Source organism: Salvia hispanica, chromosome 2 (assembly GCF_029641045.1).
Source record: "Salvia hispanica isolate PSC_SH4W2 chromosome 2, Shi_PSC_v1, whole genome shotgun sequence".
Lineage (NCBI taxonomy): Eukaryota > Viridiplantae > Streptophyta > Magnoliopsida > Lamiales > Lamiaceae > Salvia > Salvia hispanica.
Genome location: NC_142693.1, coordinates 56,128,431 through 56,145,793, shown reverse-complemented (window position 1 = coordinate 56,145,793; position 17,363 = coordinate 56,128,431).

Here is a 17,363-nt window from a genome sequence, read left to right as displayed (position 1 = left end):
GCCTTAGTAGAAGCTAGACAGTCTGTATCTGCCTTCCATGTGTTCGATATCCGGTTGGCTATACTTGCTGGTATTAATAGTGCTAAAAAATAGTGCATCAGTATGCTGAAAAACATATTTCGAGCATGTTGCACGGATAGAAATGCTTGTATACAATAAATTCTACAATCCACTTTTAACCCAAGGCGAGAAGAAGTAATTTTATCGCATTGATGTTTGCTTGTGCATTTATAAGATGTTTTTTAAACATTTGAATGTATAAGCCTAATTCTCCTACATAGTAGACTGGTCGTGAACGACGTTCACAAAAGGTGACGCAGTCGGTTCTTTGTAGAAGAGAAATAGAATTTCACAACCTAGATATGCTTTGACTACCTATCATGAAAGGTTGCAGTGTCAGTCTACTTGTTTCCTTACCATAGGAAATAAACGACACTGGTGTGGTATAGCACTGAAGGATCTAACAGTTGAGATAAGTCCTCCTTGCTATTTATTGAAAGACGAGGTCTCGGTGATTGTTATTTTTTAATCATTGTTGACATAACATTGAGCATACGATATTGATTATGCACTACTTTGATTTATCAAATGGTGCGGATTTTTTGCAATCCAAAAATCCTGATATCTTGGGTAGTGGTGATCAATGTCTAGAGGTGCTAGTATTGTTATTGCAATGAATCGTGTGCTAGATGAGTCTGGTTTGATAATATCCTCAAGAGGTGTTCGAAAAAGGTTTTATTATTCAGAAACCTGGCCAGTTGGAATTTATTCCAGAATAATAAATAAAGATTTTGAACTAGACAACCCTTGGATGGACAGTTGGAATTATTCAGAAACCCGGCCAGTTGGAATTTATTCCAGTTGGAAAAAGATATTAATTAACTAAAGTCAAATATCATACTTAAATTAATTAATGGATATTTATATCTTAAACACGAGAAATAATAAATTAAAGAGGTGAAACCCGGATTACTCGTAATTTGGGATTGGACGGGCAGTCAATATTATTATACTATAGTGGATGATAATAATATTCTGTTTGGACTTGTATTAAATTGGGGTTCAATTTAACTAGTAAAAGTCCAACAGGTTTGGCCCTAATCTGGCCCATTATAACTCTATATAAAAAGAGACTAGAAAAAGGATTTTAATCAATTTTAATGATTAAATTCGTTCCCCTCTCTCCCCAAGATTGGGCAACATTATCCAGAACTGAAGTTCTATCTTCTATTTAGTCGAGTACTTTAGATTCTGACAAGCTTTGACCACCCAAATGTCAGATTCTGAGTTCGGGATACAGATTAGAGGATTCCTGGTTGAGTACGAAGATCTTCAGGTGGAGAAGGTGCAAGCAATCGATGGAGAATCAGATCGGTAATCCTTAACCGTAGAATATCATGAATTAGGGTTTAATTCCTTAAAGCATGAATTAGGTTTTAATTAGGGTTTAACATGTTGTTAATTAATCTCATAATCGGTCAAATAAATCTGTAGATCTGACAAATTTTATTAGTTTATGCATAACTTCCGCTGTACAGGGGCACCAATCCCCAACAATGAGCACATACAACACACAAATTTTATCCAATCCTTATTTATGCCAAACTATCTCTTGTAGAAGCTCTACTTTTATTTGAAAGCCCTTCCAAAAAAAACATATCCCACAAATCCCAATACCATTCCAAAAAGATTGTAGGTCCCTCAACACAAAGATTTTTTGTGACAACTACACCTCAACCTCTCAGAAAAACCAATGGCTTTGTATCTATATTAAAGACTTTAAGAATTCTAACCAAGGCAAATTGAAACTACCCCTTTAACTCATTTACACATTCATAATTTCACTAAAGCACTAAAAATTAGTACATAATTACTCCCTCCATCCCTGAAAATTTGTCACCTATTTCCTTTTTCGTCTGTCCCTAAAAGTTTGTTACCTTTCACTTTTACCATTTTTGGTAGTGGACCCCATATTCCACTAACTCATTCTCACTCACATTTTATTATAAAACTAGTATATAAAAGTAGGACCCATATGCCACCAACTTTTTCAACCCACTTTCTATTACATTTCTTAAAACCCGTGTCAGGTCAACTGGTGACAAAATATGGGGGACGGAGGAAGTAATTAAATTAAATGAATAATAGAGAAAATATGAGAAATCAGATTGTAGGAATATGAGTATGCATATAAATAAAAAGAAAAATGAAAATAAAAAATCAAAATGACTAGCCACATGTTAGTCACCCATTAATAAACCTTTCCGTATACTCAAACACTTAGTTGTGTGCGAGTATGTCGTTCTTTGTGAGCAGCAACAACAATGTGCTTAGTACTTAAGCGCGTCTGCACGTGTTACCTGCTTAATGCAACCGTTAGCGCGGCTGCGGAGCTTACGCCATACAACTTTTCTTCTATGAGTAATATTATTGCCCAAATATAAAAAAATTCTTATGGATTTTTGGATTGAGAGGGATAGTACAAGTACAGCGGCAAATAGGAAAGGGGTGCAAAAGAAAGTATTCGTAAATGAATGACAAATTAACTTTAATTCTTTTGTTCTTTTTTAGAATTCTTCCGTTTATGTCTTTTAATTTTAGATGGTCTGTGTTTTCTAGTTTTAGATGAAACACCAACAATAAGAATATTTTTTGAAGGATCATGAGAGAGAGAGAGAGATTTTACAAGTTAATAAACTATTTAACTAAAAAATCTTTAAAATAGTAATTTGCTAATCAATTCAGAACATAAAAATAAATTGATTAGATGAAAAATACTAGAAATTATCAGATAAAAGATAAAAAAATAGATAGAATTTTCAAAATTCATAAAACATCTCTTTATCACTTTTTCATACAAAAAGCACCCTTGTGTATCAAAATAGGCATCATGTGCATAAGATGTTAATATAATGTAAAGATTAAAGGCCAAAACTGGTCCTGAACATATGTCCATTTTACAATTTTTGGTCATAAACATTATCTTTTGAATTTTTTGGTCCTGTACATTTCAAATCGGATCACAATTGGTCATCCATTGACAATTCCGTTAATTTTATAACGGTCAACGAGTTTAACCTAATGTTGACCAACTTAAGCTCTTAATTATGATTTTTAACTCACTAATTATATCCTTAATTATTTTAATAAATTATCATTTAACATATAAATTAAATAATATTAAAAAAAATGAGAAATTAAAAAAAAAGCAACATAATCACGTAACTGTTTTTTCACCGACCCAAACTAATTTTTGTATTCTCCACAAAATCAACATAGGATGTGTTGAAAATTTGCGCAAAGATGCAGAGATTCATCACCGTCAAACAATCAAAACAAAAACCCTCATTCCAAACACCAAACACAAAACAATAACAAAAAAAAAACAAGAACAAGACCTAATTTACTTTTTCCCACCTTTATATTTACAAGCAAATCTGCATCACTAAAAAATCAAGACGCCGCCGGCTGATTAGGATGCGCCGCCGCTGCCGCTTGCGGAAAAGGGTAAAATCTGGGCCTCGGGGTGATCGTGCTGGAGCTCCTCACGGGAAAGTCTCCGAGCGAGGCGAAAGACGGGCTGGATCTGCCCCAGTGGGTGGCGTCGATTGTGAAGGATGTGCTGCAGAAGCTTGAGGAGATTAAGGCGGAGGCCGACGTTGCGGCGGTGCCTATTGGCAAAAGTGAGTGAAGAGAGCAACAAAAATATATTTTTTTAGTACTGTGTTTAATTGATTCATTCGTTTGGAATCGAGGTTTTGTTGTTTGTTAGATTATATTATTAAGTGTGTATATAATACTATTACTTTGATTTTTTGGGGGCGGAATTGCATTGAATCCTAATTTTTGGTCTATGGTCTTCATGTGTAATGGTACAACTTGATGGTGATGAACTTGGTGCTTGGGAGCCTAATGTGTGCTCAAGTGTGTATTAGACCCAATTTGGTTTTAATTGTTTATATGTTGGGCAGATATTTCAATAACCCGATATGGATCATTAGGAAGCAGCGAAATGGGTTATGAGATATTTATAGAGAACTAAGCATTATATGCTCGCATACAGAAAATCAGATCATTTGGAGAGATCTTTAGGCATTTTGATTCTGATTTTGTTAGATGCCAATACAGTAAATGATCCATTTTAGGTTACGTGTGTCTGTTGGCTCTAGAGCCATTTCGTGGAGAAGTGCTGAGCAAACACTTGTAGCTACTTCTGCCATGACAACAGAATTCGTAACTTATTTTGGGGCATCTAGTTAATGAATATGACTGTTAAATTTTGTCACTAGGCTGCATATTGTAAGTATTGAAAGACCACTTAAGTTATGTTGTGACAATAACTCTATAGTATTATATTGTAAAACAACAGGAGCTTCCTAGTTGTTAAGTAAAGGGTTCGGAATGGAAAAATACATATAGAGCATAAGGGAATGGATTTGATGATTACAAATCCAATCATTAAGAACCAGGTCTTTCATGGGCATGTAGCCCAAATGGGTGTTATGTTGTTTAAGGATACTTCCATTCAGTGGGAGTAGTTTTGGTTATTGCTCTATATTGTGTTTTGAACATGTAGTTATAAAACTCATGTTATTCTCTGCAGAAATAAAGTATTATGTTTTGTCCATTATTTTTGGTTTGATCTCAATTTGGGAGGACCAGTTAGAAATAGACATGAATGATCACCTTGCATGAAATTTCCATGCTACACTCCATAATGGATCTGTTGTTGATTATATTTGCTTATGTGATTAGTGATGGGTTTAATCATGAAAAAATATGGTGACTGCCTCTTTAATCCTATGTCGATATGGTTGATGATAAGATTGTTCGGGAATACACTATATGATAGCATATTTGAGCGCTCATTCAGTTTGTACACATTTATTTGGTGTCATGTGTTGCCCAAGTGGAAGATTGTTGGAATTTTGGGCTTCCACATGACTAATTAAATGTGTATGGCTATCTTTCAGTTGCCCAATTAAAGTGATTCAATAAAGATTAAGGTTTGGGCTAAAGTGTATTTAATTGTTATGGAAATAAGTGTAGAAACCATAAAATGATTTTTTATTTGATGAGGGACCGGATACAAAATAAAGGGGTTTATATTTAATGTAACTATAAGCTAGGGTTATGGTCCCCAGACGTCAGAAGAACATTCGATATCTCTGTATTCTCTCGGCAGACTATTGCGAATAATGTCTCTAATAGTTTGGAAGAGCCATAGCCGCTGCAAAGCAATCCCACTTTTCAATTCATTATGGATCAAGGTACGCTTCCGCTCTACAGTTTATACTCTTTCTCCATCGTTCTCGGTTAATCATCATAGAGAGCTTTATGTAATTGTTCATTCAATTATTCCAACACAAAAGACTCACAATAAAATAAAATGGACCCACCATCACTAATTAAAATTGCTCATGTTTATAAGATTATTTTATTTTATTGTGAGTGTGTTTTAGGATATGTTTTAGGGAAGGGCATATGTGATCCGCTCCGCTTTTCTCTAGACACATATAGTAACTTACACACAACTCCTTTATCCGGCGAGTGCTGCACTTCCGGCGACCACCACATATCAGGCACCTCCTCATCTCCTTCTCTATCCCCCAATATCATCCTCTACACGGCGTGATGTAGTCATCTCGTTCTCTATCCCCCAACACCATCTCCTTCAGACACACACATAGGTCTTCGTCGATACCGACGCTGTTGCTAGCGAATTGTGGCGATAATAGGCTAGTTTAACCTCCATTTGTTTAAGCAACCTCCTTGCACATCTTATTATCCGATTTCATCTTTAGTTGAAAGCTATGGTTTATATTCAAGTGTTCTCGAATTTCATCTTTAATTAAAAGCTAGGGGTTTGAATCAACTTTTGTCATTTTTTCGTTGTATTGATGATTGCATATGTGGCTGCTAATAAGAGTTACTTGCAAGGTCACCAGCTCTTTACTCTCTCTACGAATTGTTGATTATTGATCATTTAAATGCATTTAATATAATGTGTATAGTGTTAAGCATAAGCTTAAGAGGGAAAGCGGTACACTTATGGAGATTAATGTGAGTTTTAGGTTAATTTCTGATGCAACTATTTAGTTTACATTGTTAGGATCCTATATATGCGAGCACTTCTAAGACCATCTCCAACAATACCCCAAAAATGAATTTTGGTGTAGAAATCTTCTCCAACCATATACCGAACTCAAATTCATTTTTGGTATTTTTGGTGAAACAACATCAAATATGGTGTTACCGCTAGGGCTGGGGAAAAATACCGAAGTACAGAAATACCGGCCTTATTGTACCGAAAAAATATCGAAAATACCGAATTTTCGGTATACCGTGACTTTCGGTACGGTATGAAACCTTACCGAAAGATTCCGGTAAGGTAACGGTATGAATTTTCAAATACTGCGGTATACCGCTGCATACCGAAATTCAGTATATACCGTAAATTAAGCTATATACCACCAAAATATAAACACAATTATATATAAAATATATTTTATATATTTTTAAATTATAAAATCTATTGTGAAATATAAATTTAATTATGAATAAATTATATTTAATTTATATTTAAAATTATAAATTATAAATAAGGTATACCGAAGTTCGGTATACCGAAAACTTTGGTAAGGTAAATGTATGACTTTTTCGCATACCGTATTTACGTTAAGGTATATGGTATGGTGGTTTTGGTAAGGTATACCTTACCTACCCACCCCTAGTTACTGCAAATATTTTGTGAGAAAAACTCAAAATAGTGTAATTTTAAATTTGGTATAAATGGCTGGAGTAAAACTACTTTTTGATGTGACATATACTCAAAAATGGATTTCAGTTTGGTGTATTTGGTTGGAGATGATCTAAGAGGTAGGTTTCAAAGAAATTGATTTCTTTTATCCACTTATACAGTTCCTTTTGACAACATCTCCAATGATGCATTAGATAATTGCAACTGTCTGAATAATGCCAACACTAGGTGTGTAAAATTAATGTGAAAACCGTATTTTGATTTGTTATTCTACACTTAAACATAAGTTTGTAATACCAATTTCATTTTTGTGTAACATAAAAAGAGTTGCTGGTTTTTCTAGATTGGCCATCATGTCCGTTAGTGTTGGGTTAGGGCTCCCAACTTGTGAAAAAAAGACCAATACATTATTGGCCCATTTATTCACTTAAATAGGTCAATGGAGAACTTATAAATACTTACCAAAAGTGTAGTAGCCGCTACAATTGAGAGAAAAGAGAGAGAGAAAAACGTGTAGATGGAAAGAAAGGGGAAAAGAGTGTTCTCCAAGTTTCTGCACTGCGCAGTCTCGAGTCCAAACATTGTCCGATGGACTTGAAATTTTAACTGGTGGTATAAGACTCGTGGTTCTTCATTCTGACCGAAGGAAATTGAATTTGAACGGTTAGATCTTCAGTTATAAATTTCTGAACGTAACTGCAGTTTCTTGAGATGTTTATTTCATCTATTTTGAAGTTGTATTGATTATCTAGTGCCTTCGTTGTGTTGTTAAGGGTTAGATATCATTGTAGACTTCTTGGTTGTATTCTCTCCTTGGTGATAGTGGATTTGGTAGACCAATGGGTCTCGTGGTTTTTATCTCTTCACGTTGAAGAGAGTTTTCCACGTAAAATCTTGGTGTTGATATTTTCATTATCATATCTCATTATCATATTGTGCTCCTATCATATTCTTGCAATTGGCGAGGTTTGTTTATCTGTTGCGCCTCAGAATTAGGCCATTCCTCCCAACAGTTAGAGGATAGCGTGTGTATATCCAACGATGGGCTCAGAAACCTTGTTAAGTCAGAACCTCTACTACGGTCTGTCAGTTTGGGTTAGTGCACCCTTCTAATCTCTGACTGTATAACCAATATTTTGGGATCACATTTGTAGGAGTTATAGATAGATGAGTGCAATAAAATTGACGCAATGCAGATTCTACCTGCATTTAAGAAGTTCACTTGTTTGGAAGTCTTATCTGTTGCTGAAATTCATACCTTAATGATTGATTTGTGAACGGGGTAGTCGCTGCTTATGCTTGAGGAAAAATTCTCAAGGATCTCGACTTTGCTAATTGCTAGTGAGTTGATATAGTTAGTGCCTCCTGCTTATCTGTTTCGTGTTAACAGTCGTTTATTTCAAATTGACTGTAGCGAACTTATTGATAACTCTCTCAAAATCATTGGTAATGCGTATGGAGAATTACTAAACTAGTAGATAAAGAACTCAACTAATTGAAAACACAAGAGTATAAAAACTTAATGTAAAATTAATAATCAAAGTCTGTTTTTTAAGATCAACAATGAAGCCTTTATTTAGGCAAAGATAAATCCTAAATTTAAGGAAAATAAGCAAAATAGGAAAAGCTAATTTGGTAGAAGGAAAAACAGTTACTCCTAATATTTTTTGATCTACTAATTCTATTAACTATGAAATAAATAAAACCTAAAATATAATTTGCTTAGCCTCCAAGTCTTATCTTCTATATACAACAAAAAAAAGCTTATTAGTGACGGATTTAGAGACAGCATTGGTGATGCGTATGGAGAATTACTAAACTAGTAGATAAAGAACTCAACTAATTGAAAACACAAGAGTATAAAAACTCAATGTAAAATAATAATCAAAGTCTGTTTTTTAAGATCAACAATGAGGCCTTTATTTAGGCAAAGATAAATCCTAAATTTAAGGAAAATAAGCAAAATAGGAAAAGCTAATTTGGTAGAAGGAAAAACAGTTACTCCTAATATTTTTTGATCTACTAATTCTATTAACTATGAAATAAATAAAACCTAAAATATAATTTGCTTAGCCTCCAAGTCTTATCTTCTATACACAACAAAAAAAAGCTTATTAGTGACGGATTTAGAGACAGTGACGGACAGCTCAAGATTTTCTGACGGTTAAATGGCTTGAAAGCACCAATCATTAATTATTGACAGAAAAGTCTGTCACTAACACAAAACTTACCATGGCCACCGCTACGTTTGTCGTCATTGAGTGGGTAAGCAACTTTAGTGATGGACAAATTTGTCACTAAAATTTTTAGGGACAAGCTTTTTAGTGACGGATCCATCAGTACTTTATCTGTCAATAACCGTGGTGTGAAGAAATTTCACTGATTAAAGACGGATAATTCCGTCACTAAATAGCGAGTTTTTTGTAGTGATAACTGCATCAATTGGTAAAACTTGTGATGATTTGAGTTCGCTAAACATTTCAAACCTGATTAACTTGATAGATTTGGAGTTCGAGTCTCTTGCCAATGGTATAGATCATTTCAGAAGCTCAAACTTTGTCGCAATGAATTGAGGTTTGAATAACCTCTGAATTTTCAGCTTTGTGTAAAGTTGTGCAGTTCACTGATATAAAGATTCTTGTATGTATATATCAGAATGTATATATTGCTAAAATATAATGGTAAAGATGTAAAGATGTGCAGCTTCACTGGATTAAAGTTGTGCGGAATGTATATATTGAAGGAACTGGCAGCGGAAGCGGTCTCATAAATCAATTACATAATAATTCTGATCTATTTAGCAGATTATTTAGACAAATTCTATTCGCGTACTATCACATGTATCATGCTCATAACTCAAATAAAACATGCTTTAAATTAATTGAAACCTAAAACTTGCTTTTCTACGGTTTAGCCATTATACCTTGATGATTCTCCAAAGAATCGAAGATGGCTAGCGCCTTCTCCACATGAAGATCTTTAGTACAAAACCACAGATCTTCTATCTGGTTCCCGGACTGTAAACTGATATCAGGGTGGGCTGATCTCACCAGTGTACTAGGACTTAAATAAAGAAGACAGAAAACCAATCCCTCGAAGAAGAGGAAAAATCGCCCCTTATCTAGGTAGAGAGGGGGTCGAAATTTTTGCAAGAAAATAATGTCTTTTTCTGTCTCCTTTATTCTCATATTTATAATAAGTCACATATTGGGCCCAAACAGGGATATATGGAAGGCTTTGTATATGGGCTTCTCCAATTAGCTTATTACTAATTAAATTAAACCCAATTTAATATAAGCTTATAATTGGAATATTACGAGCAGCCACTACAGAAGTAATATCGCACTCCCCATCCATATCCGAAATTACAAGTACTTCGGGTTTCCATTGCTTGATATTTATTTCCCGCGCTTAAGATAGAAACATCCATTAATTAATTATTGTCTGCTACATAATTAATTAATTAATATATTATTTATTCCAAGAGTGGACTCAACGAGAAATTCTTATTTATTATTCATAGAGTAATTATACTCCAACTAGCTAGGTTCCGAATAATAAAACCTTATTTCAAGTTTCTCTTGAGGATGTTATCAAACGAGACTCACCTCGCGCATGATTCAACATAATAGCAATCCTAGCACCACTATATATTAATCACCACTACCCAATATACCAGGCTTATTGGGTTGCGAAAAACCCGCACCATTTGGTAAGTCAAAGTAGTGCATATTCAATACTGTATGCTCAATGCTAACGTACATTGATTAAGAAATAATAATTTACAAGACCTCGTCTTTCAGTAGATAGCATAAAGACTGTCTCGCTGTTAGATCCATTCAGTGCTATACCACACCAACGTCATCTTATTCCAGTAAGGCTTAGAAATAATCGGACTAACATTGCAACATTTCACGATAGGTAGTCTATAAGCCTATCTAGGACAAAAATAATCTGTTTATTCCTTTGGAAAATAAAATAAGAGTTTTAACAGTATTTAACCACTCGAAAGGTGATTTCTAGTATACAAACTCAACAATCTCCCACTTATACTCAAAACAGCTTTCGTGTATAAAAACAAATGTGCACTACGTCTAATTCTCCCACTTATACTGAAAGCGAGTTGAGGTCTCGAGCTAGTCGAACTCCCATTCCTTCCACATGGCGCTCGAACGGTTTGACCGCCAATGCCTTTGTAAAGGGATCTGCCAGGTTGTTCTCTGAAGCAATCTTGACCACTTGTATGTCTCCTCTCTGCACTATATCTTTGATGATATGATACTTCCTCTCAATGTGTTTGCTCGCTTTGTGAGCTCTTGGTTCTTTCAAATTTGCCACAGCACCAGAATTGTCACAATAAATGGTGATGTTATTGGACAGATTCGTAACCACATCTAAGTCCATAAGAAAGTTCTTTAGCCATACTGCCTCTTTTGCAGCCCCGAAGCGGCCACATATTCGGCTTCCATGGTAGAGTCTGCAATGCATTTCTGTTTTACACTCTTCCAAATTACGGCTCCACCTCCTAAGGTAAACACATAACCAGGAGTAGATTTCCTCGAGTCTTGATCAGCTTGAAAGTCTGAATCAGTATATCCCCAAGGACAGAGCTCGCCTGCTTTGTAAACTAGAACATAGTCTTTAGTCCGTTTAAGGTACTTGAGTATGTTCTTTACTGCATTCCAATGTCCTTAGCCCGGATTTGACTGATATCTTGCTACCATGACAACAGCAAAGCAAATATCAAGCCTTGTACAAAGCATAGCATACATGAGACTACCAACTGCCGAAGCGTACGGTATCCTTCTCATCTCTACTATCTCAGGTGATGTCTTAGGACACATCTCTTGAGATAAATGGATGCCATGTCTAAAAGGTAAGAAACCTTTCTTGGCATCTTGCATGCTAAAACGACTAAGTACAGTGTCGATGTAGGGCTCTTGAGATAAGCACAACATCGTTTTCTCACGGTCCCGTAGGACCTTGATACCTAGAATGTGTCCCGCGTCTCCCATATCCTTCATCTCGAGTACCGATGACAACATCTTTTTATTGTTTCCAATTAGAAAAATGTCATCTACATATAAAACTAAGAACACCACATTCCCTTTCTCAACCTTCTTGTACACGCAGCTCTTGTTATGGCATTTTTCGAATCCAAACTTGTGAACAGTCTGATTGAAACATTGATTCCATGATCTAGATGCTTGCTTGAGGCCATAAATGGCCTTCTTAAGCTTACAAACCATGTGCTCTTTGCCCTTGACGACATAACCCTCGGGTTGTTCCATGTAGATGGTCTCCTCAAGACTACCGTTCAAGAACGCAGTCTTAACATCCATCTGCCACAGATCCCAATCCATGGCCACTGGGGAGAATGTCTCGTCGTAATCGACACCTTCCTTTTGGGTGTACCCCTTAGCCACTAGTCTCGCTTTAAAGACTTTAACTCGTCCATCAGGTCCATGTTTACGTTTGTATATCCACTTGCTCCCAATGTTAGTACAGCCTTCGGGTAGGACAGATAAATCGTAGACGTCTTTGTCTATCATAAATTGTAGTTCCGAATCCATTGCACTTATCAATTGGCAATGATCGACATCCGCCTGCGCCTCTGCAAAATTCCAGGAATCTAGTACATTGTTGTCCGAGGAGTGATCCATAGATTCTCCCAAACCAATGTACCTTTCGGGCTCATGAGAGACCCTCCCACTGCGGCGCGGCACTTCAACATTAGGTGTAGAAGTTGAAGGTTCGGGAATTGGTTGTACTATAGGTACTTGTTCTTGGTTAATGGAACTTGTGACTGAAGTGAGCTCTTCAAGAGCCACCTCACTGCTGGGTTCATGATTCATAACAAACATGTCTTCCTCTAAGAATGTCGCGTGAGTACTCACAATGACTTTCTTGTCTCGGAGACTATAGAATTAATAAGCTTTCGATCCTTTGGGGTATCCTATAAACAAACATACCTCTGTCCTTGAGTCCTGCTTAGTTGGATCCTTTTCCAAAACATGAGCTGGACACCCCCATATCTTGAGATGCTCTAGATTGGGCTTGCGCCTATTCCACAACTCATATGGAGTGGCAGGAATAGATTTTTACGGTAAATTGTCTAAAATATGGCTCTCGGATTGCAAGGCATGTCCCCAAAACGAAATAGGCAGTCGTGCATAACTCATCATCGATCGGGCCATGTTTAACAAGGTCTTGTTCCTTCTTTCAGCTACACCATTCTGCTGGGGTGTGCCCGGCGCAGTCAGCTGGGATTCAATTCCCTCTACCGACATGTAGTCCAAAAACTCGGCACTGAGGTATTCGCCTCCGCGATCAGATCGCAGGCTTTTGATACGTTTTCCATGATGCGTCTCTGCATAAGCCTTAAACTCCTTGAATTTGTCAAAAGCTCCAGACTTAAAGTGCTTCAAATAAACATATCCAACTTTCGAGTAATCATCAATAAAGGTGATGAAATAGCGAAAGCCACCTCTTGCTTCGGTTGACATTGGTCCCCACACATCAGTATGAACGAGTTTTAGTACTTCCTTGGCCCTATTACCTTTCACCCTAAAAGGTCTCTTAGTCATCTTTCCTTCCAAGCAGGATTCACACGTGGAAAATGATTCAGTATCTAGTCCTTTATGAAGGTCTTGATCCACGAGAGTTTGAATCCTCCTTTGGTTGGCATGACAAAGTCTAAGGTGCCATAAGTACGTTTCGTTCATTGAACTTGAAGGTTCTTTTCTTTACTTTGAAATTTCCGATGCATTATTGAGTTCTAATTTGCGATTATTAAATTGTGTAGATATGATTGTGTACAGATTGTTTTCCATGATACCACGACAGATATAAGAACCGTCTTTCTAAATAACACAACTGTCATTAAAAGAAATCGAATATCCATCATGAACCAATTTAAAACTGAAATTAAATTTCTTCTAAAAGAAGGTATCAACAAAACATTCTTCAAAACCAAAAATCTATCACTACTAAAACGCAAATATACGTCTCCCACTACTACGGCCGCCACTTTAGTAGCGTCGCCCAGCTGGACTTCGATCTCTCATATAGTCGTCTTGTCACCTGCATTAAGTCAAGATCAAAACAAATATGATCAGTAGCTCCAGTGTCTATAACCCAAGTATGAGATGAAGTCGAAGCCAAACATGACTCGACAACAAGAGCTTTGTGCATACATGTAGCCTTACCCTTTTTAGGGCAGTCTGGCTTCCAATGCCTCTTCTCTCCACACCTGAAACACTTTCCTGTCTACTTCTTTCTCGACCTCCTCTTTTTCTTTCCCTTAGCTTCCTTAGGTGCGACCTGGTTCGTCACTTTCTTCTTTCCTGCGCCAGACCTAGGGCCAGAGGAACGATGTGACGAACTAACCATCGCAGCCTTGGCTTGGTTCATGAGATCCTCTGCCGATTGAAGTTCAGTCAACAAATCAGCCAAGGTGTAATTTCTTTTGTTCATCTCAAAATTGAGTTTGAACTGCTGAAAGCTAGGGGGCAGACTCTGAAGGATGATATTAACTTGGGACTCGGCATCAATGACGCCTCCCAAAACCTCAATTTGATTGAGGTGGCTCATCATCTCGAGGACATGGTCCCGCACAGGCGAGCCTTCCTTCATAGTCTTGCACATGATACTCCGAAAGGCTTGAGACTTAGCCTTTCGATTGTGAGTACCAAAGAAATTTGTGAGATTTTGCATGATATCGGCGGTAGTTGCCATGGCGGCATGCTGATGTCTAAGCACTGTTGACATGGAGGCCAACATATAACACTTAGCCATCTCAGTCGTCTTATGTCACCGTCTATGGGCATCTCGCGCTGCCTGCGCGGCGTTAGCCGCCGGCAATGGGGGCCGTGGAGTAGTGAGCACAAATTTGTACTCATCAGCCGTGAGAACGATGTCCAAATTTTGTTTCCATTCTATGTAATTTTGTCCCTCGAGTTTGTTTTCTTTAAGAATTGCATAAAGAGGATTAAGTGACATGTTGACGATTTAGTTTGCACTGCAAAACAGAATATTTACTATTTGTCATAAACTTATGATGAAATTGAGGAGATTAACCATAAAACTTTTCAAATTCTCACAACTGTAAAATTAAAAATTTGTACCCTCAAGCAGAGGTCAATACGCATTAAAATTTTAACATTTTAACTGGTCACAACACCGACGAATAGTCCAAAGACCGCAGCACGGCAAGGCCGCCAAATGTTGCCTAAGCACGACCATAAGATTTAGCATTACAGAATCTCGTTTCTACAACACACTCCCATAACAATGCTCATGCATTGATAACAAGACCAAGCTATCTCGTAAATTTTGTCTGAACTTCTGCAACTTGTGATTTCTTAGGATTATTGTCCCCACAGCATGGGTGGCGATAATATTGGAAACCACTTTCTAGTCCATACTATTTACATTTGAGAAATCCACCTATATGAACTCGTTATTTCTTATGATTACTGTCCCCACAGCATGTGTGGCGATAAGATTCAGAAATTAGCTTCATAAGTTGTGGACCAATCGATGGAGACCATATACAAACTTAGTTCGTAATTATCGCTTAGATATTTAAGTTATGGTGTTTCATTAATTATCCTTAGCCTTAGTGCAGATTAAAGGTTTAATTTAAATTCTGTTGGTATTTAATTGACTGGATAATTAAGTCTTTTATAATCTTTTAAACATCTTATTAAAGGATAATATATTAATTATTAAAATTTAAACCATATTCATGTCTTCTATAAGATTTATCTAAAATAATTAATTCTTTATATGTTTGACGGACGTGAATAAATAAACTTAAATTAATTCCTTATTAAGATTGGGAAGAAAATAATATTATATTATTTAATGAAATCCTACATATCTATCCTTATAAGGATTCTAGATATATATAAAATAATTAGGAAACTATTAAATTATTCTTGTCCATATCATCTAGGAATAAAAAAAATCCATAAATATGGTCAATAATCTAAATATTCCTAAAATCTAGGGAAATCTTCCCAAAATATTTTATTTTCATTAAATAATAATATTTTAATTATATCTTTTAATTTAGGAATCAAATAATCATTAAAATAATTTCATCGTTATCTCATCGTATGAGGTTGGCACGCACAACGAACGACGAAATTCCACCGGCGATGATCTCGCCGCAACGGCGGGTTCGCCATCCAGCTGTCGCCGGCAGCCCGCGCGACAGCGCGGCTGCTTCCTTTCTCCCAATGCAGCGTGAAAACGCCGCTTCTCCCTCCGTCGTTGTCGCCCATCGCTGGACGACCGCCGCGCTGCTCTGGCTACTTGCTCCCTCCGACGACGATCCTGCCTAAACCAGCGAGAACCGCACGCGGCGGTGCAGCTCTCGGTTCGGCCTCGCTGATCATGGAATCTGACTAGGGTTAGGGTTTAGGTTAGGGTTAGGGTTCCGCTATGGATGAACGATCGCTACTCTCGGACGAGCAGCGATCCAGTTCCCCTTCCATCGCCGTCGATCTCCGCGAGGTTGAGGAGGATCGGCGGCGTGGACGAGCCCTCGCTCGTTTTCACGCTGCCGCACGAGTCCACCCTCGTCTGCGTGTCGCCGGCCGAGCACCTCCCTTGCTCCCACTCGCTCAACAACCCTAATTGGATCGCATGTAGCGCGATTCATCCCGGCGCAAGCGCCGACGAATCGCACGTCTCGTGCGTTCCAAATATTTGAGTTCTTTGTTTCGATTGTTCTTGAGTACATCATGCATAAAATTATAACAACTAAAAACAAGAACATGCTTCGAAAACAAAAACGCATGCATACATAAATTTTGCGAAATTTAAATCCAAATAATCAGAGCCAAAGACTGGCGCTAATACTAATTGAAGGAACTGACAGCGGAAGCGCTCACATAAATCAATTACATAATAATTCTGATCTATTTAGCAGATTATTTAGACAAATTCTATTCGCGTAATTATCACATGTATCATGCTTATAACTCAAATAAGATGTAACACCCCTTACCCGGTAGATAAACCCACCGAATAAGTGATGTCACATTTCAGTATCGACAACCCGTGCTGATTTTTTTTTTTTTTTTGATTAAACCACAATTACAACCTATTTTATCTAAAAACATTTGCCTAGCGGAAGATCAAAAATTAAACTATTATATACAATGCCACGACTCTTAACCATGTTGACCACCAGTGACTTGCCAAGGATGCAAAGCTGCGCAACCACGCTGACATACTATCAACTATAACCTGCATCGGGGAAAAGGAGAGGGGTGAGATTTCCACAGCTCAGTAGATATATCCAAATTATGAAAATCAACTCTCTAATATAAACTATACTTAGACTTCTACATTGTTTATCTTTTACTTATAATCGTTTGTTCGTAGCACTTCCCACTTTCGTTAATTTTGGTATTTATCTTCTACTGCACTTCACAACATATTTACTTCCCTTTTTAACCACCATTGTATGATCAGATATTTCATTTCATTACCTTTCCTCATTGTACTTTATGTCATTATCACTTTTCCCTTTTTTTATTTGTTTCATCATGCATTTCATCTCTTTTCATTTTATATCTTAGCAGTATGT